This window comes from Parasteatoda tepidariorum, chromosome 10, assembly GCF_043381705.1.
Source record: "Parasteatoda tepidariorum isolate YZ-2023 chromosome 10, CAS_Ptep_4.0, whole genome shotgun sequence".
Classification (NCBI taxonomy): Eukaryota; Metazoa; Arthropoda; class Arachnida; order Araneae; family Theridiidae; genus Parasteatoda; species Parasteatoda tepidariorum.
In genome coordinates this window covers 31,520,629-31,546,241 of record NC_092213.1, presented here as the reverse complement: position 1 = coordinate 31,546,241, position 25,613 = coordinate 31,520,629, and the positions used below count along the sequence as shown (strand labels likewise).

General features: G+C 26.8%; 1 long non-coding RNA gene and 1 other non-coding gene across 2 annotated transcripts; one reads left to right on the top strand and one right to left on the bottom strand.

Moving 5' to 3' along the window:
• The first annotated feature begins 9,781 nt into the window (after nt 1–9,781).
• On the top strand, nt 9,782–9,869 carry TRNAY-GUA (transfer RNA tyrosine (anticodon GUA)). Its single transcript is given in 2 exon segments — nt 9,782–9,818; nt 9,834–9,869. It is a non-coding gene; the product is annotated as a tRNA-Tyr (tRNA).
• A 5,330-nt stretch (nt 9,870–15,199) lies between these two features.
• Nucleotides 15,200–25,595, bottom strand: LOC122269559 (uncharacterized). The gene is made up of 2 exons (XR_006225264.2): nt 25,193–25,595; nt 15,200–21,493 (listed from the first exon to the last, which is right to left on the bottom strand). It is a non-coding gene; the product is annotated as an uncharacterized lncRNA (long non-coding RNA).
• Between the last annotated feature and the right edge of the window lie 18 nt (nt 25,596–25,613).

Genomic DNA, 25,613 nt, shown 5'->3' with positions numbered 1-25,613 from the left:
AATTTTATTTTGTACTATTAAACAAGATTTATTAAAGATGACATCGGCATCCCTTTCCTTTTAGAATGTGTGTTTTCGTTCCTAATACCACTGCATTTTAGGGTATTATCATTAATATTAAATTTTGTTATATGGTACAAAAAGTAATTGGTGGAAAACCTCTTATCATTTTAGCTTTCATTAAAAAAGTCCAAAAGCTAGCATTGCTAAAATCTTACTCTCATTTTTAATACATTCGAATTGGTCTTTTTTTCATAAGTTACCAAATACAATTCAAAACAAATTTATATATATACAGTCAAACCCCGCTATAGTGAAGTCCCGGATATAGTGAACGAAAAGTTTGCTCCCGTGCCTTGCTATACAAGTATAATATTATTTTTTTGTAGATATAGTGAACCAAAGGAAGAGAGGAAATCGGTTATTAATGAACTTTTTTCTGTCTTCGACTAAATTTTTCTTTTCATTTTTTTATAATAATTCTGAAATTTCTACTTCAAAATAAATACATAAACCGATTTAAAAAAACCATATATAACATGGAATATAGCAATAAGCATTTTTTCTTGTTTGCTTCTTTTATCTCACTTTCCCATCCCTAAATAAAGGCCAACACCAGCAGATATTGCAACTGTAAGGGACCAGTGGGGTCAATATTTATTTCCTATCAGAGAGAGTGCATTTGACTGCGTAGTTATTCATTAATGGTCAAAGGGGTGGACACTAATCTGTGAAGATAAGACACTAATTTCAACTCGTTTTTACTGTCAGTTCAGTTAAAGAATCCTGCAAATATGTGTCACAAATTAAACTACGGCGACCAGAAAACGTAAAACGTGCTTCATTTAAGATAAGATGGACATAAACAAAATAATTGAAAATGGATGTAATCAAGCCAATATTTGCAATAAAAATGAAAGTTTAACACATTTTTTGTTACAACATATTATTTTTCAGTCCCTTATTTAAATAATGTGTAATAAAAGGAGTTTGGGAACCATTAGTTAAATTGTTTGAGGAACGGATATAGTGAACTCCCGGTTATAGTAAACCGAAATTTCGCTCCCTTGAAGGTTCACTATAGCGGGGTTTGACTGTATAAAATAAAATAAAAAGTAAATAAAAAAAAACTTTTGCCGCACATGCGCAGTATTAATTTAAATTATCAAACCTTGCGCAACCTTTAACTATTTTTTTTTTCAAATTTTAAAATGATATTTTTATTATTAATTAAAAATTACTCTAAAAAGTTAGTAAAATTTTATTGAATATGTCAGTAATTACTGGACGAAAACGAAAGGCAAAAAAATTAGTTTCTATAAGGTCGATATTTTCATGAATGTTTAAGCTAGGCCTACGAAACTTTGTGCAATTATTGCATATGATAACCAATGTAAATGATATTAGTTATAACCTTATTGCTATATTTTTTGGAAAAGGGTATCCAAAACCATTCTTTTTCATTCCTAATTTATTATTGATCCCTCAAACCTCTCAGATCTTTAAATTTTATTGATATGTATGAAAAATCGCATGACCTAGACCAGGGATGGGGAAACTACGGCCCGCGGGCCAACTGTGGCCCGCCGGAAGGTTTTATCCGGCCCGCGGACAGAATTTTAACTTGCCGATCCGTGGCGAATATAAACAATATACATTATACGTCCATTTTTTTATCTACTTTGTTTAAAGCTATTTTTGTTCTTTCTTTTTTAACAAAGTACTGATGACCTTTTTACTTTCTCTATTTTTGTTCGACAAGCCATAAATTGATGGAAATAGTTAGCACAGACAGCTTCAATTAGTAAAATGTTGAAAGCAGAAGTTCCTTATAGAATAGCCGTAGATTAGCTCCAACTAGTGTTTGTCTTTCTCGAGAAGCTGACATATGGAATCTAATATAGGTGAATTGTACTTCACATGAGGCAGACTACACATTTTTAAGTTCCAACGAGCGGATTTTTCTGCCGGGGCGAGTTCTAACATTATTTACTGCGTATGGAAAGATTGCTCACATACAACGTCATTGTGAATAATGGTGAAATTATTAAATGCATAAAATGGCTACTGCTTTTTTGAGTTATTTGTAAAATTTCTTAACCCAAAAATGGCAAATAAAAAACGCTAAGTGCCATGCGTTCAATGATGAATTGACTTTCCTTTATTTCGGAAATTAGAATTTTTATTTTAGAAATTTTTACTAGGCCCACCAAATTTTTTTTTTATAGAGTTTTGGTCCACAACCAAAAAAGTTTGCCCATCCCTGACCTAGACACTTGAAAAGTCATAAAATATTTCTGTAAGTATTTTTTGAGAAATATAAGAAAATGTGTTAGTATAGAAGTGTTTACTTAATTTTGTCCAACCTTTGTAATCTCTATAGCATTTCAATCATCTTTTTTTTAATATTTTTTTTTAACCATTCTCTTTTATCTCACTGATGAAGAGATGCCATTGTGAGATCAAAACGAGTACTGTTTTTAAACTTTTACAATTCGCCATTTGAAAATATTGCTTTTAATGAAATTTTAAGTTTTTTATACTTTTCACTTTACAAGAAAATTCCAACAAGAATTTTTTTTTCCTTACGTTACTTCAAATTACACAAACTTGATACTTGAAAATTAATAATTCGAATACTTAACACTATAAATTAAATATTTGGCACTCTCACTTTTGTGCTTTAAACTGCAAGTTTAGTAAAGTAAAAGTTACGTACACTCTTGATACTTGAGACTATGATTTGAATACTTTGCCCTTTAAGTATAAAAGAAAAATACTTAGCACATTAACCTCAACTCATAGCACTTGGCAAGAAAAGTTTTAATAATAAAATTCTTTCAATCCATTTTTATAATTATTAACTAACTATTATCAAAAATCATTCACTTTGTTTCGCAATAGTACTTTTTGCTTCCTTAATATTAATTACTAATAAAAGTTTTAAGGACAAGTTTGTATCTAGGTTTACGAAACTCAGGACAAAATTTACTGGTCCGTTTTTTGAAACACACATAAGAAAATCATTTTTATTTTAATACACTGTAAAAAATTTTAAACAGCAGTTATTCAAAATTATATTTTATATATAAAATTCTTTTCAGCTTAACTTTAAAAAAAAAATAATTTTAAAAACTCTGTATTTTTTGTAAAGAATTTTGATCTGGTCCTCAGCATTTCTTGACCCTGGGACAGTTGTACCTGTCTTCCTCACCCCCTTGATTACAGATAGTGAAATAAGTACTAGAATTACTATTTCAATGTAAATGGTGCTTCCTGGGGAGTTAATTAATTCACAAAAATTAAATTTTTGAAACATTCAGTTCTTACCATCCTAATTATAGTTTGTGAGCTACACACTATTTGTTTCCATGCTTTCACCTTATTGACCTATTAATTATAAATATAGAGCAAGAAAATAAACGTGATATTTTACTATTGATAATATTTTAAGAAAGTTTTATAAGAATAAGCTCTTTATTTATTTAACTCTTTCAAAAGCGTTTTGTTATCCTAATAATAAAGCCTTTTGTCAGAAATTAATGAATTATCTGAATGGTCTCATGATTATACAATGTCCAATTAGTTCAAGAATTCGCGTCTCATTTTGCAACCAGCTTATTAAGAGAAAATTCTTTTTTCAAAACCGAATTAGTTTTTAAGAGTACCCAAAGTAAACGAACACGGACTTTACTATTGAGTGTTAATAAAATTGGACTTTGTCTTATTACTAGGGGGCTCCTCCTGTTCGCTTCGCTCAATAAACCCATGAATAGGTTGCAGTCATTTCTGTTTCTTGATGATAAACAGATTATCGAACCAGAATTAAAAATTATACATATAAATAGTCCCATAAATGTTTTATTGTATTCGCAGATTTTTTTCCACAGATTTAGCTTCCGATTCGATTAGGATATAATCTAAACCTATATAAACATTTTGCAACTTCATCTAAAAACTTTTTTTTAAATTTTCATTAATTTAAAAACTCGTGAACCAAAGTGATTAATTTAGCAATGATGTGAAAAACGAAGCTCTAATATTGCTTTAGAATTTTAAACAGTTATTTTCCGTTTAGTTCTTTAATTGTATGCATTAAATTAACACAGCTTTAAATTAAAATTATTACAAAAGTAAATATAACTTATTAAAAAATAAAGTAACTTATTGATGGTGTAAAAGTTCCCTAAATATATTTACCATAAAATGTTGCACTAGTGAAGCAATATCGAAAAAATTGCATTATAATATGAAAGTAAGAACAACTCTCTTAGTTTTAAGTTTTTAATTGTAAATAATAATCAAAATCATACATAAAATAATAACAGAGAATAACATTAAGAAGAGATAAGAAATAAGTGTCACTGGTAAATACGGTTTATTAAGTTATAAATGAATAATTTACAACATTATAACTTCGATTAATTTTATTTGCTGATGAGTTTTGGAAGACAATAGACGGTTTAATGGACGACGGGGAGTTGCTCGCGATCGTCCATTAAAATGAAATCAGAATCAACTGAATCTATAAAAAGCGAACACAGAGCTCCAAGAGTGCCTCTACTAAAGACATGGAGATCATGCGGCTATCCAATATGATTTCTTCCCAGACCATCACACTTATGCCTATGTACAGAATTTGCCATATGCAGACAGAATAGAGAGCTTAGAGTAAAAAAGAGATATGTTAAGAGAGAAACTACTTTTGATTGGTTGAAAGGCAAAATTTATCGTCAGGGGGGGGGGGAGGGTGGAAAATCTTCCTTTCAAATAACGCGGAGTGAAAATCGTTTTCTGTAAGAAATTAATATTCTGACAAAACGAAGGTGCTTACGAACTTGATTACTTACTTTTTGGCAATAAGAAACTTCATAGTAATAGTAAATGTAAAAATTGTTGCAAAAAAATAGATGACTTATTCGTCATTTGGAGTTTATTTTAATTGTTACATACTCTCATACACTTAATATCATATTTAACTCATTACAGAATGAACAAGATGGTGAAATAATCATTGAATTTCTTAATAATAATGTTTCAATCTACCATTAACAATATTTCTATTGGAATTATTAAGTATTATTTAAGATAAAACCTTTTCAAACGGAGAGTTTGACTATTGGATAGTTTGGCTATTTTGTCTTTTTGGCGCATATAGTGTTTGCAGTTTAATGTTTGGTTATGTTCTCTTAATATTATGTTTTTAATTTAAATTAAGTATTAATAATATTGATTATAGTTTCGTGTAATGCAGAACTGTAATCAATAAGACAGAATATTTCTCAGAGACAGAAGGGAGTAACTGAAGGAACCCTGATATAAATATGATACCCTGAGATGGTATCATATTGGATAAGCACGGCCCTTATATCTGTACTGTTACTGATTTGAGTACCAGTAATAGTATAACATCCCTAAAGTAAATGGAATAATCTCATTATTTTTAGTTTTATTTGTCTTGATTACATTGTTGAATTTTTATCACATTTAATAAAACTTTAAAAGGACGATTTTCCCCAATTTAATTTTGAGAGCTTGTAAGGGACATGCGATTACTGTTTACCAATTATGAAGCAATATTTGTCACGTATATTTCGTGCGAATTTTACATACGATTACATAAGGAAGAAAGAATTACAGGAATGCACTATTGTTTATTGGAAAATGAATTTTTTAAACTATTTACTTATAATTATTTTAAATAGTACTGGTCACTTTTTTGAATAGCAACTTCAAAATATTCTTTAATAAAAAATAATGTGCAGACGTTAAAATAACCATAGAGATTACCGTTTGTTTAGAGATAAAGCAGTAAGAAATCAGATAAAAATATCTTAAGTGAATAAAAGAGACATGTCTAATTTTTGTAAATAAAAATTGTTTTCTTGGTCAGAAACACTCACGAAAGTTAGGAGATTCAAAAAAAAAACACCCCTACAAAAACGGTAAAATTTCCATATTTTTAGTTTTATATTGGCGAGGAAAAGTATTATTTAGTTTTATTTTTCACGATCATGATTGTTTCATTTTAGCTATATTCAATAGGAGTTTTATAGGGTTGTCGGATTTAAGTGATACAAAAACAGAAGCCAACATATCATTTTTATAAGTTTGAGTATTATGAGGCATTGTCCTACATCCTAAATGCATTTTCTTTCAATATTTTATTGTAGAAAATTTATTTTTACTACTTATATAAAATAATAAATCATTGCTGTTTTTACTTTTCATACATATGACACTTCTATGTAGAAAATGACATCGTTTGAATTACATTTACATTTTTACAGATTCCTGAACCAAGATTTTTAAACAGATTATACACATTTTCAGAAATATCTATCCTCTCTTTATCAAGTAGACTTAAAAAGTGAAATTTTATCTTCCATATTTACTTCTCAACGCTTTGTTAAATAATAATTCTTTACATTTTGCTTTTATAAATTGAATAAAATCTTAAAAAATTACTTATTTAAAATAATCTATCTCAGAAAGTATTTAACAGATACTACTCGAATTCACAAATAGTTAACCTCTTTGTAAATAAAAAAATATATGTAAAACGAGAAAGAAAGAATTTTTACATTCACTATTACTATAGAAAGAATAGAACTTTTACATTCACTATTGCTATAGAAAGAATAGAATTTTTACATTCACTATTACTATATAAAGAATAGAATTTTTACATTCACTATCACTATAGAAAGAATAGAATTTTTACATTCACTATTACTATAGAAAGAATAGAATTTTTACATTCCCTATTACTATAGAAAGAATAGAATTTTTACACTCACTATTACTATAGAAAGAATAGAACTTTTACATTCACTATTACTATAGAAAGAATAGGATTTTTACATTCACTATTACTATAGATAGAATAGAACTTTTACATTCACTATTACTATAGAAAGAATAGAATTTTTACATTCACTATTACAATCGAAAGAATAAAATTTTTACATTCACTATTACTATCGAAAGAATAGAATTTTTACATTCACTATTACTATCGAAAGAATAGAACTTTTACATTCACTATTACTATAGAAAGAATAGAATTTTTACATTCACTATTGCTATAGAAAGAATAGAATTTTCTTTTTTAATATTTTAAAATTTTATTTACAGTATTTGAAACCTCATGGCTTACTCTAGGTGTGTCTGAACTCACTTTTTCTCAGAGTTGGGCGAGGATTACAGCAGTCGATTACAACTGTAATTGATTACAGATAGTTACTGCTATATAATCAATTACTTGTAATCGTAAATACATGTAATTACGATTACAAGTAATCAAGATGTCTTATAACATGGGAGTCGGGCAAAAATGTAATCCATTAAATTTTTTAATTACAGTAATCAATTATTTGTAATCGGATTAGAATTGCAATCGTGATTACAATAATCAATTACAGTAATTATTTACTTGTAATCGTGATAACAAACATTCATAATTTTGATTACAACTATAAGCGTGATTACAAGCAATAAAAGTGAAATGATTAGATGTAATTATGATAATATATAATCTAAATATACGATTACAAGATGATTGTATACCAATATATGATTATAACTTACAGTCAGATAGTATAGTGTATAGTATAATGATACATTTTTTACGTACTAACACGCAACGTACGTACGAATGAATTGCAACTAAAATATGTGTACATATGTACTTAACTAATGCATATGTAGGTAAATACACATGTTCATCTGTTTTAGTTACATGCATATTACACACACTTATATTGTATAGGTATGTATAAAATATATGCACGTTAGTATATATCTAATAATGGATATAATGGATTATCCTGAAAATAAATGGATAAAAAATGGATATAAAAAATGGAATAATAAAAAAATGGATTATCCTGAGTAACTTTTGATCTAATGATCGGATCTTCACGTTCTAGGACTCAATCTTATTGACTCGAGGGGGTGACCTCAAATATGCTAATTAATAAGCAGACGATATTTTAAGTTATGAAATCAGTCCCAAAGAATTGGCTGCTTTCCAAGTTTTTTAGAATGTTTCTCTTGAATCATGCAGTTCAAAAGATTCTTTTTATTGTTAGGACTACTCTTCAGAAATTTAATTTCAAAATATTTTGTAAGGGGCCCGGAAAATCTTGTGGGCCTTGGATTTGTCTTGATCGGTCTTTGAATGAAGAGAGAAAATTGCAAAAATTTAGATGCTATTAAAAGTATAAACACAGAAACTTGTTTTCCATACGGTGTTATCCTTTTTGATACAGAGATAGATTTAAAGTTGGCGAAAACTTTTTGAAACACCGAGGTTTTCTGAAGTATGACATCTCCACCCGTTTCTATTCTAACCTCTATGGTGCAGCCTTGATCAATATACGAACATCGGAATATCCGATGAGACTGGGCTTTGGTTTTTCCGCAATAGTATCGAGAAGAATATTTCTTGTTCTTCAATCCGTGACACTTCGCATTTAGCAGGTTTTGATCGATAATGACATTGTTATTAAAAGAGAAAGTGATGAAAGTGTAAATTTAGCGCTTCGGTGATTATCTAAGATCCACACTTTTGTTCCTCAAGGCTTGAGGTGAATGAGAACTTTAAAAGAACTCTTTTCTTCTGAGCTTCAGCCATGAGTGAAAGAAGGTTGTTTGAAAAAGGTATCTTATATCATCTTCTTCCGTGTCTCTTTTAAAATGATTCATGATTCCTTAATGAGACATGTTATTCTCTACAGCTTGTTTATAGCCTTCTGATAAATGGTTTGACATCGCGTTTTAAATTAGGTGGAGATTTAACAGCTTTGAAGCTTGCTAAACGTCTCCAATTGTATTCTTAATGAGAAGTAACAGGATGCAAACTGCGAAGTCTATTATTTAATAAGAAGGATGCATTAATTGTCGCTCTCCGAAAACTTTTTGATTTAAATAAATATTTTCTATGACGAAATAATTCATGGTTACATTATTCGACTGTCTCACATATTTTTCCATGGAGCTTTTGTAAATGTCATATTTTTAATTTAAAAAAATTAAGTGAGAAATTTTTGTTTTTAATCATTGAAAAAAAAAAATTAATTAATTTTTTTTTCTTTTTCGTAATGCAAATTGCCTATTTCTCAATATAAAAAAAAATAAATTCAAAAGGTTATTTTTTAGTTTCTGTACATTTAAAAAGCAACAAAAAAGTTTTTAGCCAAAAACAAAGCAAAGTTTCTTGACCTCAATTGATTTCACAGTATTTAAACGTGCAAAATAAGAAAGTAGAGTAAAAAAATAAAAAGTGATATCTAGCGGAAATACCAAGACTTTTTTTATACACATATCACAAAAAAAAACAATTCCTTAAACTAAATTTCCCCCCCTCTTAATATCGATCTTTCCTTTAATTCCTGCTTTTCAATGTAAAATAAATAAATAAATAAATAAATCAAGACGGCGTTTTTATTTTGTGTCATAAAAAAATAAAAAGTTGTTTATAGCCCAAACAAATCAAAATTTTTTACCATCACGAAAAAAAAAATTTAACCTCAATTTTTTTTCCTCCACATTAAACTGTTAAATTTTTGAAGAATAAAAAATAAAAAGTAGCTACAGCCAAAATATTTACTTTTGTACAGGTGCAATAAAAAAATTCCACGATTAAATCAAAACAAAATAATTAAGTAACTTTAAAGCTTGTAATAATTAATTTAGTAACCTTAATTCTAGTGGTCAAACTTTAAAGTAAATGTTAATGGTATTTGCTTATATAAATTATTTTGCATCCAAAGGATAACCGTCGATAGCTCAGTTGGCAGAGCGGTGGACTGTAGATGAATACGATAGACATCCATAGGTCGCTGGTTCGACTCCGGCTCGACGGAAAACACTTTTGCAATATTAGTAATATACCTTTTTAAAATTTCTTGATTTTTTTAAATTGTCTTAAGCCACAAAAGATTAATAACAGACAAAAAAAAGAAAAAAAAAAGGAACGGAGCAAAACGTGAAAGTATTTTTTTTCTAGAACAAACGCAGGAACTTATTGTGATAAAACCAAATTTCGACAAAATGACAATTCAGTAAGTAAGCTTACGTAAAAAAAATTAATCCTTCTAAAATAAGTTTATTTTTATATATAAAACGAATGTATAAAAGTTTTTATTTTTTTCTCTCAGTACTTAGACAAAATAAGTTAAAGAGGTTTTTAGTAAACATTTTTGTATTTTGTATCACTTACAACATAAAAATTTTATTATATTATTTTAATAAAAATTTTATTTTATTAAAGTACTTAGAACCAATATAATTCATTATAATGCTATTAAAGCTTATACACCCTTACCTTAGATTCTGTTTATTACGTTCTATTGAAAATTTCGAATAAGTGTTGGTCATTATAAATTCTTTAGATTCCTACCCCACCCCTTCTTATTTTATTTAAACAATACTTCGTATTTGAAACCAAACTCTAAATTTTGAATTGCTTCAAGGAAATTAAAAGATGACAGCATCACATAACTTTAACTAGGAGATTTAAGCTTATGATGCTGCCATCTATCGGCGATATAATTATTTCAATTGGTTATCTTCATTTAAAATTAATAAAAAAAATTAATAAACAACAATAAGGTAAAAACAAATATACCTGAATCAATTATTTAACGTGAATGCTTTGATCATATGAATAATAAATTTGTAAATCCATTATAATATTCACGACCTTAAATTATCAGATAACATCAGAATTAAAAAGATTTCAGAGTAAAAAATAATATTACCTTATTAGTTCGCTTAAATAAGCAGTTAATTAGTGCGAATTAATGTCAAGCAAAATGGGAATCTATGAAATAAATTCATTAATATTTTTTTCTCCATAATATATGTATATAGAAAGCTATGGTGAGAAAGGAGATTGGTCACCTGTAATTAATAGCAATTACCATTTATCAATCATGAAGCGATATTTATTAGGCACATTTCGTACGATGTTTATTAAATAAGGAATTACAGGAATGCACAATTGCTTATTTGGAAAAAGCACATTTTGACTATTTACTTATAATTATTTTAAATAGTATATACAGGTCACTTTTTCGAATACTTTAGCAACTTCAAAATATTCTTCAATAAAAAGCAATGTGCAGTCGACAAAATAACCACAGAGTAAGCGTTTACCTAGAGATAAAGCTATAAGAAATCAGATAAAAAATAAATTAAATTTTTATTAAATTGGAGAATACTTTTTTAAGTTCTTAAAAATATGAAAGAATTAGATTATACTGCCATGCTAGTTAAACATATTTTTGCCAGTTAAAAATCACACTATTTTGAATGAAGAAATTTTCATTTATTTTTGAATATAATAACAATTTTGAAATAACAACTCTAAAGAAAACGTACTTTTAATTTAGCCAGTACTTTTTTTTCACGTTTCTGAGAAAAACCGTGATGATTATTAAAATTGATTTTTCTGTTTTTACTACTTATAGTAGCATTGGAAATACATAATCCATTAATGAATGCCTTCTCATTAGTTTTGACGGGACGTTTTTCTTTAAAAAAATTTTCTTTTATTGCAGCTTGGTAAAAGTCTGAAATAGAATCATATTAAGGCATACTTAGGACATTTAATAAGTCATTTTGGTAAACCTCACGTTATATTTATATATATAACCACCACCATTATTGAATGCCTTATCTCATTAGTTTTGACGGGACGTTTTTCTTTAAAAAAATTTTCTTTTATTGCAGCTTGGTAAAAGTCTGAAATAGAATCATATTAAGGCATACTTAGGACATTTAATAAGTGACTTTGGTAAACCTCACGTTATATTTATATATATAACCACCACCATTATTGAATGCCTTATCTCATTAGTTTTGACGGGACGTTTTTCTTTAAAAAAATTTTCTTTTATTGCAGCTTGGTAAAAGTCTGAAATAGAATCATATTAAGGCATACTTAGGACATTTAATAAGTGACTTTGGTAAACCTCACGTTATATTTATATATATAACCACCACCATTATTGAATGCCTTATCTCATTAGTTTTGACGGGACGTTTTTCTTTAAAAAAATTTTCTTTTATTGCAGCTTGGTAAAAGTCTGAAATAGAATCATATTAAGGCATACTTAGGACATTTAATAAGTGACTTTGGTAAACCTCACGTTATATTTATATATATAACCACCACCATTATTGAATGCCTTATCTCATTAGTTTTGACGGGACGTTTTTCTTTANTATATATATATGTAATGTATTTTCTAACAGACTAGATATTTCAGTCTCACGTTTTTCATATTTTCAGTCTTTTTTTGAATTAAAAAAACCCTATTTACTTTAATTTTGTCAAAATAAATTTCAAAAATGAAACATTTTTTTAAAAATATTATACTCTTTTCCGTTTTTAACCATTTAGTTGTCCAAATTTTCCATTTAATTCACAAAATCTTTTTATGACTCTTTCACCCTCTATGATTGGCTAACCAGCCAAGGGTAGACCAGTGTTTTACTCCTATGTGTTCTATTTTTGACAGTTGTGTTTTAACAGTCTATCTATCCTAGAATGAGCTGCAGGGTTTTCAGCTCAAAAGAATAAAAAGATTCAAAAGAAAAATTTCAATTTTGAAGCACTATAAGAACCAGCTAAGTCTAACCAGGCTTGTTTACTGAAAAAAGGTTCCAGTCTCGGGTGGACTCATATTCATGATAAAACTTTCATCAGCTATTTTACTATGCTTGGTTCAGTTATTCAGTAAAAAATGTTTTTTATTTATTTAAAAGGTATAAAAATTTACACTAATCTGTTACTTCTGTTCGGTGCTTTTGTCTTGCACGATTATCGCTATTTGTATATTGATCGTTATTTGTCGAATAACTTTTATTTAACTTAAGATTTTGATTTTTTTTCTTAAATTTTTGTTTTAGTCATTTTAGTTGGTTCCGTTTTTCTATTCGCTTTTCTTTACAGGTTTGCAATAGAAAAGGTTTTAATTTATTAATTACCTAGTGGAGACATCAAAGGCCAAGTGACGAGATCGCAAAATTTGGCCTCTATCCAACACACACGAGTCAAATAACATGGCAAAAAGAAGTGGCAATTATGTATCAAACTCAAATGACATTACTCAATGTAATGGAATTAAAGGGTGTTATGAATAAAACCTGATGCAAAAACAAAATAAAGAAGTTGAAAAGATCGTCAGATGCTTAATTATGTGCCATTTTAGGAAAATTATCAAAAATTGAAATTTGCAGTCTCAAAGAATTTAACATACACACATACAACAGTAGAATATAATTTCTTTATGCTTGTATTTGTGTAATCTATTGTGTTACATAAAGTCAATAAAAACTCCTAAAGTTATAGTTACAAACACATATTATGCAAGCTGTAATTAATGTAACTTAAATTAAAAAATATTTCAGTTTTTTAGAAGTTGCTTTCGCTAGAGTTAAAAGGAGCTGTAATAAATGCATTAGTATGAACTCAAACACAATGAAGATAACAGGAAAACACACAATTACTTAATAAATATTAAATTATGTATTTTTACATACTTATACATCTGACATAAATATATTCTTCATGTTTACTTAATTTAATCATAAACAGTTATATGACATTTTTCTTTATTTGGTACTTAGCAAACAAAAATACAATAAATAATTGAATAATAAACAGTGAATATTTAATATGAATTTGAGGTATTATTAAGATTACATGGAAGGAAATGAAAAGCTAAACAAAAGAACAAACTAAGTTCCAATTTAAAAAATCTCGTTCATATTAAATGTTTAAGAGCACTGAACAATTAATTTATCCTTCTTAAATTCAGATGGTTTTCAATAGAAAAAAAATGCTTTGCAAGTTAATTACTACATCTAATTTTCTCGAATTCCTCAATACGTCACTCAACATATTCTTTCACCGAGCTCAGTTGCATTCCTGCATGTTTCACATCCAAATTTTTACATAGAATGTGTAATACGTTAGCTGCTAGACTTGTTTACTTTTGATGGTTGACAGCTAAATGATATTTTAGTTCACTAGGGGCCATAAATCCCTTGCCGCATTCCTTACAAAATATTGAAAATGCTTTGGTATGAACTCTTGCAATGTGTTTTTTAAGATTTGAAGACTGCATTGAAGCATAGTTGCAGTACTGACATTTAAAGGACTTAACACTAAGGTGTACACTTTCATGAATCTTGAGTTTAAGGCTGTTTGGAAATGTTTTTCCACAAATCGAACATCTGTAATCATCAAAAGAGCGAGATTCTGCAAAAAAAGAAGTCTGATTTAATAAATAAAGCTAATATATCATATTATTTTTGATAAACACAAATAATAATAAATAGGAATGTTAATAAATTGGAATGTTTATCATATATAAATATTAATAAATTATCATAACTTCTCATAGTACAGTAAACAGAATTTTAACCGTATTTTACAGAGTTATCTCTTTTTAGTAAGTGGTAAAAAGTGGCACGGCTTTACATTGAGTTGAATAATAATCAAACACAAGTTAAAATTATAAATAGTTCCAAAGTTAATTTTAAAAAAATTATTACAATTTTTGACTTATTTTCACTTTGATATCTAGACAAGTGAAATATTACTTGCTGAGTATGTTTTTACATTGAATTGAATAGAATAAATAATTTAGAAGTTATAAATGTTTTATAAGGAAATTAGAAGTTATGCTTCACATTTTCTTCATTCAAAAAGAAGTTAAGATATTTAAAGTTCTTCGTGTAGTAACATCAGAAATAATTGTTCCATTAATTTCTTCGAGCCTTTATATAAAATGAATCCTTTTCAATAAAAGTATTTTGATTTTTCAGTTTCAAAGCACAAAAATATTTAACAGTTATCATTGAAATTCTAATTCCTTCAAAAATAAAAATAATGCAATTTTCTTTATTTTTTGTAATGAATGATAAATTTGAACATAATGAGCATAAAAATAGCATATTATTTATGAAATAACAAATGGGATATTATTTATTGGTCATCGTAGTAATTTTTGGGAAATAATAAAGAACAAAAACTGTATTTATTTGTAAGAACTATCGAAAAGTATAAAAGTTGTTAAATTTTATTTCAATCTGACATATTTATAACTTTATATCTCTTGTCATCAGTATGCCATCTTGTCAACAGTATTTCAATAAATATGGAAATAAAGATAATCAAAAATTATAATTTTTGTTTATTTCACATAAAGATGAGAATAAAACAGAAAGCAAAGCATAAGTAACGTAATAATAGTACTATACAAATTAAAAAAACAAGATGAAAATGTTAATTAATATCTAAAAATAACCTTTGTTTGTTAACTATCATGATTTATAAAAGCATTTTCTAACATACCTCATAACATTCTAAAAATATTTCAGCACTATTTGTTATATTAAATTTTTTACATATCAATGTCAAAAGTATAGTAATTTTCCAACAGTAGATACTCATAGCACTGAACAAGTGAGTAGGTAAAAATTGTTGTATAATAGGGAGCTACTCTTTATTTTAAAAAATTCAAAAATAAAACAATTAGCTTCATTGTGGATATGTGTACAAAAGCCATAATTAGTTTGGCTTTCTTCGACTAAATTTTTAGTTTGAAATCTTTTGCCCTGCATAGAGTTAATTAGGTACATTTTTCCAAATGTAAATATAGTAATACTAATATCAAAAAGTTAATATCATAAAATAAAAGATTACATTATGCATGTTAAAGGCTTTATATAACAAAGATAATAATAAAAATGATAATTTGAAGTGCTTGCTAGCTTTGCAGCAAAATTTTTGAGGCTTGTTTTTTAACAAAATTTACAAGTGACAAAAGAACAGTGAGGAATAAACAATGTAAAGACATAACTGCGCAACATTTTTAAAAAAGTTTAAAACTTTATACAATTAATCATAATAAAAAATTAATAAATTTTCTTAGGAGATTCACAGATTAAAAAAAAATCATAAACAAATGTCTCAGTTATGCATAAGGTAGGGTTCGTTGGGCTTGCAAGTATGTTGCGGGTAGAAAAAAAAAGAGTTGAGTGCTTGGAAAACAAATTGAGAGAGCCACTGAAAATCTTATAATGTTTATATACATAATTATTTCTATATTTTTAACTTGATTATTGTAACATTTTAATTAGAATAAATAAAAAAAAATATATATATAAATGTAATTTTATAGTTATATTGTTTGCTAATTCTTAAATCCTAAATTTATAAAATATATTAAAGCCTTTTTAGGCATATATGTTTTTGGAAAAAATTTTTTTTTTATTAATGCTGTGATGTAAGTTTTTCACTAATTATATTTTTCTGTTTATATCAGTGGTACTAAAGACATCTATGCAATATTTGTAATTCAATTGGATTAAGCACTTTTTGTTGAGAAATTTTTAAATTATTCTATTTTTTAACTTTAAATGCTTATTGACAAATTCGATTTTTTAAAAATGTATAATTATTTCATTTTAGATTAATCATATGTTTTTATGATGGATTAAAGTTGCGAATTCTGTAAATAAAATAAAAATTTCATAAATAACTAATGTTCAACTAATTGTTTAGACCAATGGTGCATATAAGCACCATATTATTTCTTAAATAAACTATTATTTTTCATGCATCATGTCTTAATGAATGTAATTTTGGCATATTTCAACGAAAATAATACACCATTTCATAAAAGTTTTATGCTTTTCCTAAAATAGGTAAAAAAATCTAGTTTTGCAGAGATCTGATGAAACTGTGGGCCAACTTAGGAATTATAGTAGAATATGTATAAAAGTTTAAGAAAAGCAATTTTCTATCTATAACAAAATTTTTAATTTATATGTTTTAAAGAATCTAAAATATTCTCTTTATAATGCAATGGTTGTCTTGCAAATACAAATTTTTCAGACGTTCATCTTTTTTATTTTCCTTTGATTTCAAGCAAACACATTCACTTTCATAGGTACTTGCTTGTGGCATTATTTATTTAAGTTGAAAAGGAATTGACAATTTCATAAATTTATGATGAGCATTACTTTATTTTTAATTTAAAGTCATAATTATACACTTTCAAACTCATAACCACAACTAAAAACTTAAGTAACTAAAACTTAAGTAACTGCAAAAATCTCTAACTCTCTATTTAAAGTCATAATCAAATAATTGCAAACTTATAACAACAACTAAAAACTGAAGTAATTGCAAAACTAAAGTAACTAAAACTTAAGTAACTGCAAAAATCTCTAACTCTCTATTTAAAGTCATAATTAAATGCTTGCCAACTTATAACAACTACTAAAAACTTAAGTAACTGTAAAACTAAAGTAACTAAAACTTAAATAATTGCTCTTTAGAGAATTTTCAATAACTACCAATTGACTTTGTTATAGAGAGATTTCACTGAACAGTATTTTGATAGAGGTAAGGTTAGCAAATGAGTTTATGTGCTACACTTGCTGGCAAGTGCCAATTCATCAGTACTGAAGTGACATAATACACAAAAATTAATTAGTACTTCAGACTGAAATAACTGCCTGGATGTAAATATTTGAACACAATAAAAGCAAATTGATAAAAGGAATATTTTTGGAGCGATTTTTAAATAACATGCACGTCAAAATCAAATATTACATGACACATAATTCTGCAAATTTTACTTTGGTGTGACACGTATATTACAAATGAAGCATATAAATAAAATTCCTGGTATACTTATTAAAATATAAATGCTAAAATCAAACACTGTGGATAGCATTATCAGTGTTTTCATTACTACGCGAGAATCTCGCATATTTTTTTTTCTCGCAATAAAAAATTACACATTCTTTAAACCAATTTCAAAATTTGCAAATTTCTCGCATTTTGAAAAAAAGTTTCGAATTACGCCATTTAGAATAAAATCCGTTTCACTTTTCTTCCTGGATCTTTCATTATTTTCAACATCTGCCCCATTATCTAGCTTCCCTATTTACCAGTATTGTTCAGAACCTTTTCGAACAACAGAACACAACCACGGAACCCTTTTCAGAACACATTTCTCTGTAACCACGTGTTTACCGTAGGTAAGGTTTCTTCATGTAAGACGTTCAAATTTTTTATGCACTTATGTAAAATGGACAAATACCTTGTAAGGGCAAAATCTTCTATGATGATGCACCAAAAATATTCAATGCTTTAAAAAATAGAAGATGTTAAAAATATATTATAATTAAAGAAATGATTTTTTTTTTCAAGAGTTTTTGTGTTTTTTTAGTTTTTAGAAATCTCACTAAACTTTTTAAAATCTCACCCTGTTTTTGAGGAAGGGTGAGAAATTCTCACCCATTTTTTTTCTATGATGAAAACACTGATTATACTTTATTAGGTAATGTATAATTCTGTAACCATTGCTTTTATGTGAATTCCTTCTTATAAATGAAACAAATGAATGGAAAATTCCTGTTATATTTTTAAAAAAAGTGTTAGAATTAAACAATGTTGACAGCATTATGATTCATTAATGTATAATTATGCAAACACTGCTTTCATGTGAATTTATTTTTATAAATGAAACACATAAATGGAAATTTAAATATAATAATGAAAATTTAATAAATGGAAATTTAAAAATACTGTTAGAATCAAACACCGTTGACAGCATTATGATTCATTAATGTATAATTATGCATGCCTTCATGTGAATTTCTTTTTATAAATGAACAACACAAATGGAAAATTTCTGGTGTATATTTAAAATAATGTTAAAATCAAACGCTGTAGACAGCATCGTGATACAGATGTATGATTCTGCAAACATTGTTTTTATGTGAATCCCATCTTACAAATTAAACGTAACTAAAACAATTCTTGGTATACTTAAAAATACAAACATTCAGATTGAACTCTGAATAGAGCATTACACTTCATCAAGATAAGATTATGCAATCTTTTAGATATGAATTCATTCTTACATATGAAATATATAATCATATGAAATATGAATCATATACATAAGAAATATATAATCATATGAAATATTAATCATATACATATGAAATATATATCATTCTTACATATGAAATATATAATAGGAAAATTTCTAATATATCAGAATTAAACACTGTAAACAGTATTATGCTTCATGAATGTATGATTCTGCAGACGTTGCTTTGACGTGAATCCTTTCTTACAAACGGAACACATGTAAGGAAAATTTCTCGTATGTTTATAAATAATATGTTCCTTAAGGTTACATAACTGACTTGACTGGTGACTGCAATGTGGGCATCGAAATGGCTTTTGCTCAATGTGGGTTCTTTTATGAAGGAGTAATGCAGATTCATGCATGAATTTCTTTCCACATTCACATGTGAAGCACTTCTGAAATCCGACTGCATCACTATTATTGAGTTCAATATTGTCATCATGCAAAATTAAACTTCTCTTAGAAATATCTGCAAAATTGCAAGATTTATTAGAAATGTTCTTAAATATTTACAAAATAATAAATAAAGGTATAAAAAGTGATTATCCTTGACAGTAGGGTAAATTTGATATTAATTAATGAAATTGTGCATAATTCAATTTTATTTGATTTGACAGTCCCTTAATAGTAATGATTCTATACACTTAACATTATTTTATGAATATAGGAACAATAGCAAAAACAAAAAATGCTAATATAACATATTAATAAACATAATAGGTGAGTGAAGTTTAAAATTTATATTCAAATAAAATTTTAAAAGTCGAAGGCCACTTGGTGAAAGCTTTTTTTACACTTAAAAAAACAGTATACATATTCATTCTAATTAAAAGTATCAGCAAGAAAAGAAAGTATTTAATACAATATGAATTCTAAAAATATTATATGAGTATCATATAGTTCAAAACAAATGCCAAAAACAAGGATAAGTTAACAAATAAAAAAATAAAATAGCATTACTCCATGCGTTACTTTCAAGAATTTTTCCCCAAATGAATCTTTTATTAACTATGATTAAATTGGACAAAATGAGAGTAGATACTGAATTAATTTATTTAAAAAGTTAATTCACACATATTATACAACATGAATGCAGAATATAATAAATGGATATCATTACATAAGCTAAAAATAAATAAACATAAATAGGTTTATTTCTAATATTATTTCAAAGATACAAATGAATTTCTTATTAACGGTTATACAAAAGAGTCAATTTAGAGTAGATATTCAAATATTCTATTTGATATGCGGTTTGGAAAAAACCTGTGTGCATGTGTATGCATACAATGTTTCAAATTTTTTTCCAGAACTAGCTTGAATCAAAATATGGCAATCTATCACTGTTAAAATTAATGTGAAATTCAATTTTACACAATTAATTTAGTTTTAAAAACTGAAAAATATCATTTTGAACTTTTGATTAGTCTTAGTTCGAATTATAAGATTATTTATTTTTATACAAAAGATTATTATGATTAATAAATTCATTTCATGAACTCAAACCATTTTAACACACATAGCCGTGGTTTTTAAGCCTGAAAAGCTTAGAAAATCAAATGATTCCATTACTATTGAAATATATATATTTCTTTAAATTTACTTAAGTCAGTATGAATTGTATGTAAGTGCAATCACTTGAAATTATTTTTATATAAAAGCTCCTTATAGACAGTCAATTTATTTCTATAACTTAAATCATTTTAATACACAAAACTATGGCAATTGATTCTCCAAGCCGTACATGCTTAGAAAAAACAAATATTACCATGAATCAAAAAAATAAAAAAAATAAATAAATACATTCTTTTAGATTTATTTATTTCAACACAAAATTAGATAATTATTTATTATTTTTTGCAAAAAATTTATTTTTAGAACCTTTAATATTAAATATAATGGCAATTGTTTTTCTAAGTTTTAAAAGACAAATATATGACCAACTCATAGCAATATATTTAAATTTGCGCAATTAATCACCAAAAAAAAAAAAAATATTACAGTCAATATTAATTGCTTTTTCGTCAGTAGCAGAAGATTTTTATGGAGTCAGTTTACATCTAGAACTCACCTTATTTCAATACAAATATCTTTATAAAATTTATTTAATGATTATAAATTGAGTAACACCTCTACAAGAAAAACTGTTATAAGTATAATCACAGAACTAGCATGTCATCTTAATAGAAATCATTTTCGATGCACCTGGTTTTTATGATTAAACAATTCATTCCTGGAATCAAAACCATTCCCACACATGGAGCAAAAATTGGAGAAATTTCTTTCATGCTTATTGGCTATGTGCATTTTTAAATTTGAGAGATGATTGCAGGTATAGTCGCAGAATTGGCAAGAGTAGAACTTTTTTTCTGAATGAATCCGCTCATGAACCTGCAGTACATACTTGCGACTAAAGCACTTTCCACATACTGAACAAGCAAATGCTCCTTTTTTTCGATTCTTAGAAGAATTAGTAGTATATGGCAGAAATGAGTCCATGTAAGAGGATTCAAATGATTCTGAAAAAAAAGTTAAAGTATAAGGTTGAAGTTAATATTTATAAAAAAGTTTGTGACTTAAAATAAAAATTTAACATATTTTAGTTAAATTTAAAGTTATTAATAAGTGTGGAAAAAAATGTCACACGATAATATAATGCTAAACAGAGGAGATGAATTTCATTCGATTCTGCAATAAAAATCAAAAAGTTAATATAGAAAAAGTAAATTTAAAGTTATTAATAAGAGTAGATATATTTGTAAATTGAAATATCTCAATTTATCTTTACACTTAAAAGCAAAGAAAAATGAATTTCTATGAATTGTTCAATTATTGTAAGGCAAGCTAGCTAAATGTAAATTAAACTATACTGGAAAAAAAAAGTCACATGATAATATGATACTAAATCTAGGAGATGAATTCAATTTGATTCTGCAATAAAAAGTTAAGGTTAATATATAAAAGAAAACAATCTTTTGAAATTTATACAAATATTTTTCTTATAGATTAAAATTAATTAATTGAACAATAAAAACCACTTTAATTTCATCGATGCATATTATATGCAGTTTGATCCAAAATTCGTCCCACAAAGTCAGAGAGGTAAGAAAAGACATCAAGAGGGTGTAAACTTACAGTGCAATATGGGTTTGCAAAAGGTAAAAATCTTTTAAAAAAAATTAAAAAAACGTATGCAGTCTGTGAATATAGAAAAGTCAAGGTGAAGATCAGTTAAAGTTTATTGTAACAAAATTAAGCATTTGTGGGCTATTTGCTGCTTAATTGTTTTTCAAAATCTTCTTAATGTGATTTAATACATCTATGGAAATTTTCCCTTCTTGTGTTGCCTTTTATCACCCCTCTGAATTTATTGTTCAAAGTTTGGAATGCCCTGTAGAAAAAAAGTGAACAATATAATGACTATAGTCTATCCATATAAAGAGCTCCTCTCACCACAAAGTCTAAAGTCGTCTGCTATAGAAATAAGAAATCGTGCATTTCAAAGAGGGGAGCTTTGCAATAGATGGAACAAAGTTTATTCCCTTTCTCCCAGCTGACCTGGGCCAAAATATGTCTTAAATATTGACCCAATACCCCTACTTCAAATAGCTGTGTCTCGTAACTATAGTCTCTGCCCCTGTTCTAGACAATTGGTGAGGGGAGTTCGTTACATAGCAGGGTTGGCAAAAATCAGGATTTTTTAAAAGATATCTAAAAAATTCTATTTAATTGATTTAAATCAGATATTTTATATTTACTAGCCAAATCATCTGATAAATTTTATTAACAATCCTTTTATAATAACATAACTAAAATAGTTGATATTTTTAACTGAAATGTTTCAAAAATTATTTAATTATTACACACTAATCAATGCATAAATAAAACCATAGTTACTTTTGTTCAAGATAAACATCCTAAAATTTTAAAGACAGGGAAGCAATTTGTCAGTTAGATATCCAATGAAAAATAAATTAGTTTAGATCAGAACACATTAAAGAAAAAATATTATTGTTAAGTTTCTCTGTGCAGAACAAGTAATTTTCAATATTGATATTCAGTAGCATAGGCGTGGCACATTTTTATAAAGGGTGGGCCACTATAGTTATGAACATTTTTACAATTAAATGTGATTTCAATGTTTAAAGTCAAACAGTTATCTTTCTCTCTTTATAAGAGGCCTTTGATGTTTAATAAATAAAAAAAACCAAATTAAGAAAAAAATACTAAAAATTGAGAAAAAATTCAAATAAAAAATTCGGTAAAAGCAAGTAAAACAATGTTTTGCTTTATAATTATTATTTTTTGTTCCTAATTAAATAAAATTTATTTTAAAATAAAAAATATATGGCCCACTTGGCCTGCTTTGTAGGCACACTTATGCACAAAAGCTACATATTTAATAAGTAAATATGTTTATTACCAGCAAATTATTTTACATTCAGCTAATGGAAATTTATAATTTAAAAGTTTAACTCCACTCTTATCAACTTTTAGTCTCTAATTTTATTTATTTATTAGTCGATCTTGAAACGTAATAATTTTCATGCCCCCTCTTTCATTTTTTTTTTTTTTTTTGGATAAAACATTCATTGTCAATGAAATCAGACTTTAAAAAGAATTATACCCTAAAGAATATATTTATAAAATTGTTTTCAACTTAATGAAATGAATAATTTAATAAAAATTAATTAATTAAAAAAAAATGTTTCCTTAAAATCTCAGTTGATTCAAATCTAGGATTTTTTTAAAGAAAATCAAGTGATTTAAATCACTATTTAAATAATGTAAACCGTGTTGCATAGACAGACATTAATATAAATATACTCTGATATATTATTGGGGAAAAAAACGTAATTAAAAATTGAACTACAGAATTTAATAGCTTCTGCAATAAAAGTTAAAGTGTAAAGTCAATGATAAACAAAATTTTTAAAATTTAAATATGATGTGAATGCGAAAACAAATTTTAAATTATAAAAATATAAAAGAATAAATTAAATAAAAGGTTGAATAATAAAACTGATTAAGTTTATTTATAGATTCTAAAGCAAGGAATAACAAAGTAACATGAATTACTTTATAACTGTAAGCATCATCATTAAACAACAATAACACTTTGAAATTGAAAAATAAAATATCTGACTCAAAAACTGTGGGATAAAATTCCCAGAAATCTAAGACAAATTTTAATCTTACAACTCAGAAATAATGCTGATTCAATGCAAATCAAATTTATAAAGGAATGATCATAAATTAAATGAAAGTTGAGTTAAAGTTTAACAAACAGACAATGCAAAGAATGGCTCGCCCAAACAACAGCTCAATTTTTTCTATTGTGATTCACAATTAAAAACATACACTGAAGAAAAGAATTGTTTACACAATTATGCTGCATTGCAGATGATAAAAAATTAATGTCTGATACCATTCTTGCTGATTCTTATGCACTATGGCTCTGCAAAACAGAATATTATCCCCATTTTCACTATCAACTGCTGTTGCTTAGGAATGTCTCTCTTAACGTTTATCATGTTTTGATAATAATTTTGGCCAAGAATTTGGGAGAAGGGAAAATGATTATTTTAACAATTAAATTTCTTCTGAAGGACTAGAGAGTCGAAAATTTTTAAACCATGAACATATGAAAGAAAGAGAGACTCTGAGATTTGTCCCTTTAAATCGGAAAAAAAATCTGGTATTTTACTTTTTTTTCTACAGCTTCCAGCTTGTCTTGTCCTTCAACCATTTGCATAATTTATGACAAAAAATATATTAGTTCAATCATTTTAATTCTTTATTATGCATAGGATTCTTATGAATAGCTAATTCATTTCTAAAACTCAAGTAAATTCAACACACAAAATATAAAGAAATTTCTTTGACATTTAGGTGGTGTGTACTGTACTTAAAAAAGAAAAATGACTAAATAAATAGTCACACGAATAAAATCCAAAACTTATGCTCTCTGAAAAAGACATAAGCATAGTCAGTTTAGTAAAAATCATTTCTTATGCACCAATTTTTTATGATCAACCACTTCGTTCCATGAATAAAAACCATTCCCACAGGTAGAACAAAAATTGGAGAAAATTCTTTGATGCTTATTTGCTATGTGAATTCTTAAGTTTGAGAGATTATTGCAGGCATAATCGCAGAACTGGCAAGAGTAAAACTTTTTGTCTGAATGAATCCGTTCATGTACCTGCAGTACATACTTGCGACTAAAGCACTTTCCACAAACTGAACATGTAAAAGCTTCGCTTCTTCGATTCTTAGAAGGATGAGTAGTGCTTGGCAGCAATAAGGTGTTGTATGAGGATTCGATTAATTCTGAAATAAAAGTTAAGGTGTAAAGATGAAGCTAATATTTATAAAAAAATTATGTCTTAAAAATTCAATATGTATTTTTCTTTTAATATGATTTGAATTCAAATTAAAAATTATAAAATATAAATGGGTTTGCTAGTTTAAAAGTAAGAAAATGTTGTTTTTCTTTATCTACACATTTAAAAATAAGCAATATGAAATAAGTTGAATTTTTTACTGTTGTAAACATGATTTTATGTGAATTGTAAATAAAATTATACTGGAGAAAAAAAACATGTGAAACTAAAGCAATGAAATAGGTTCAATTTG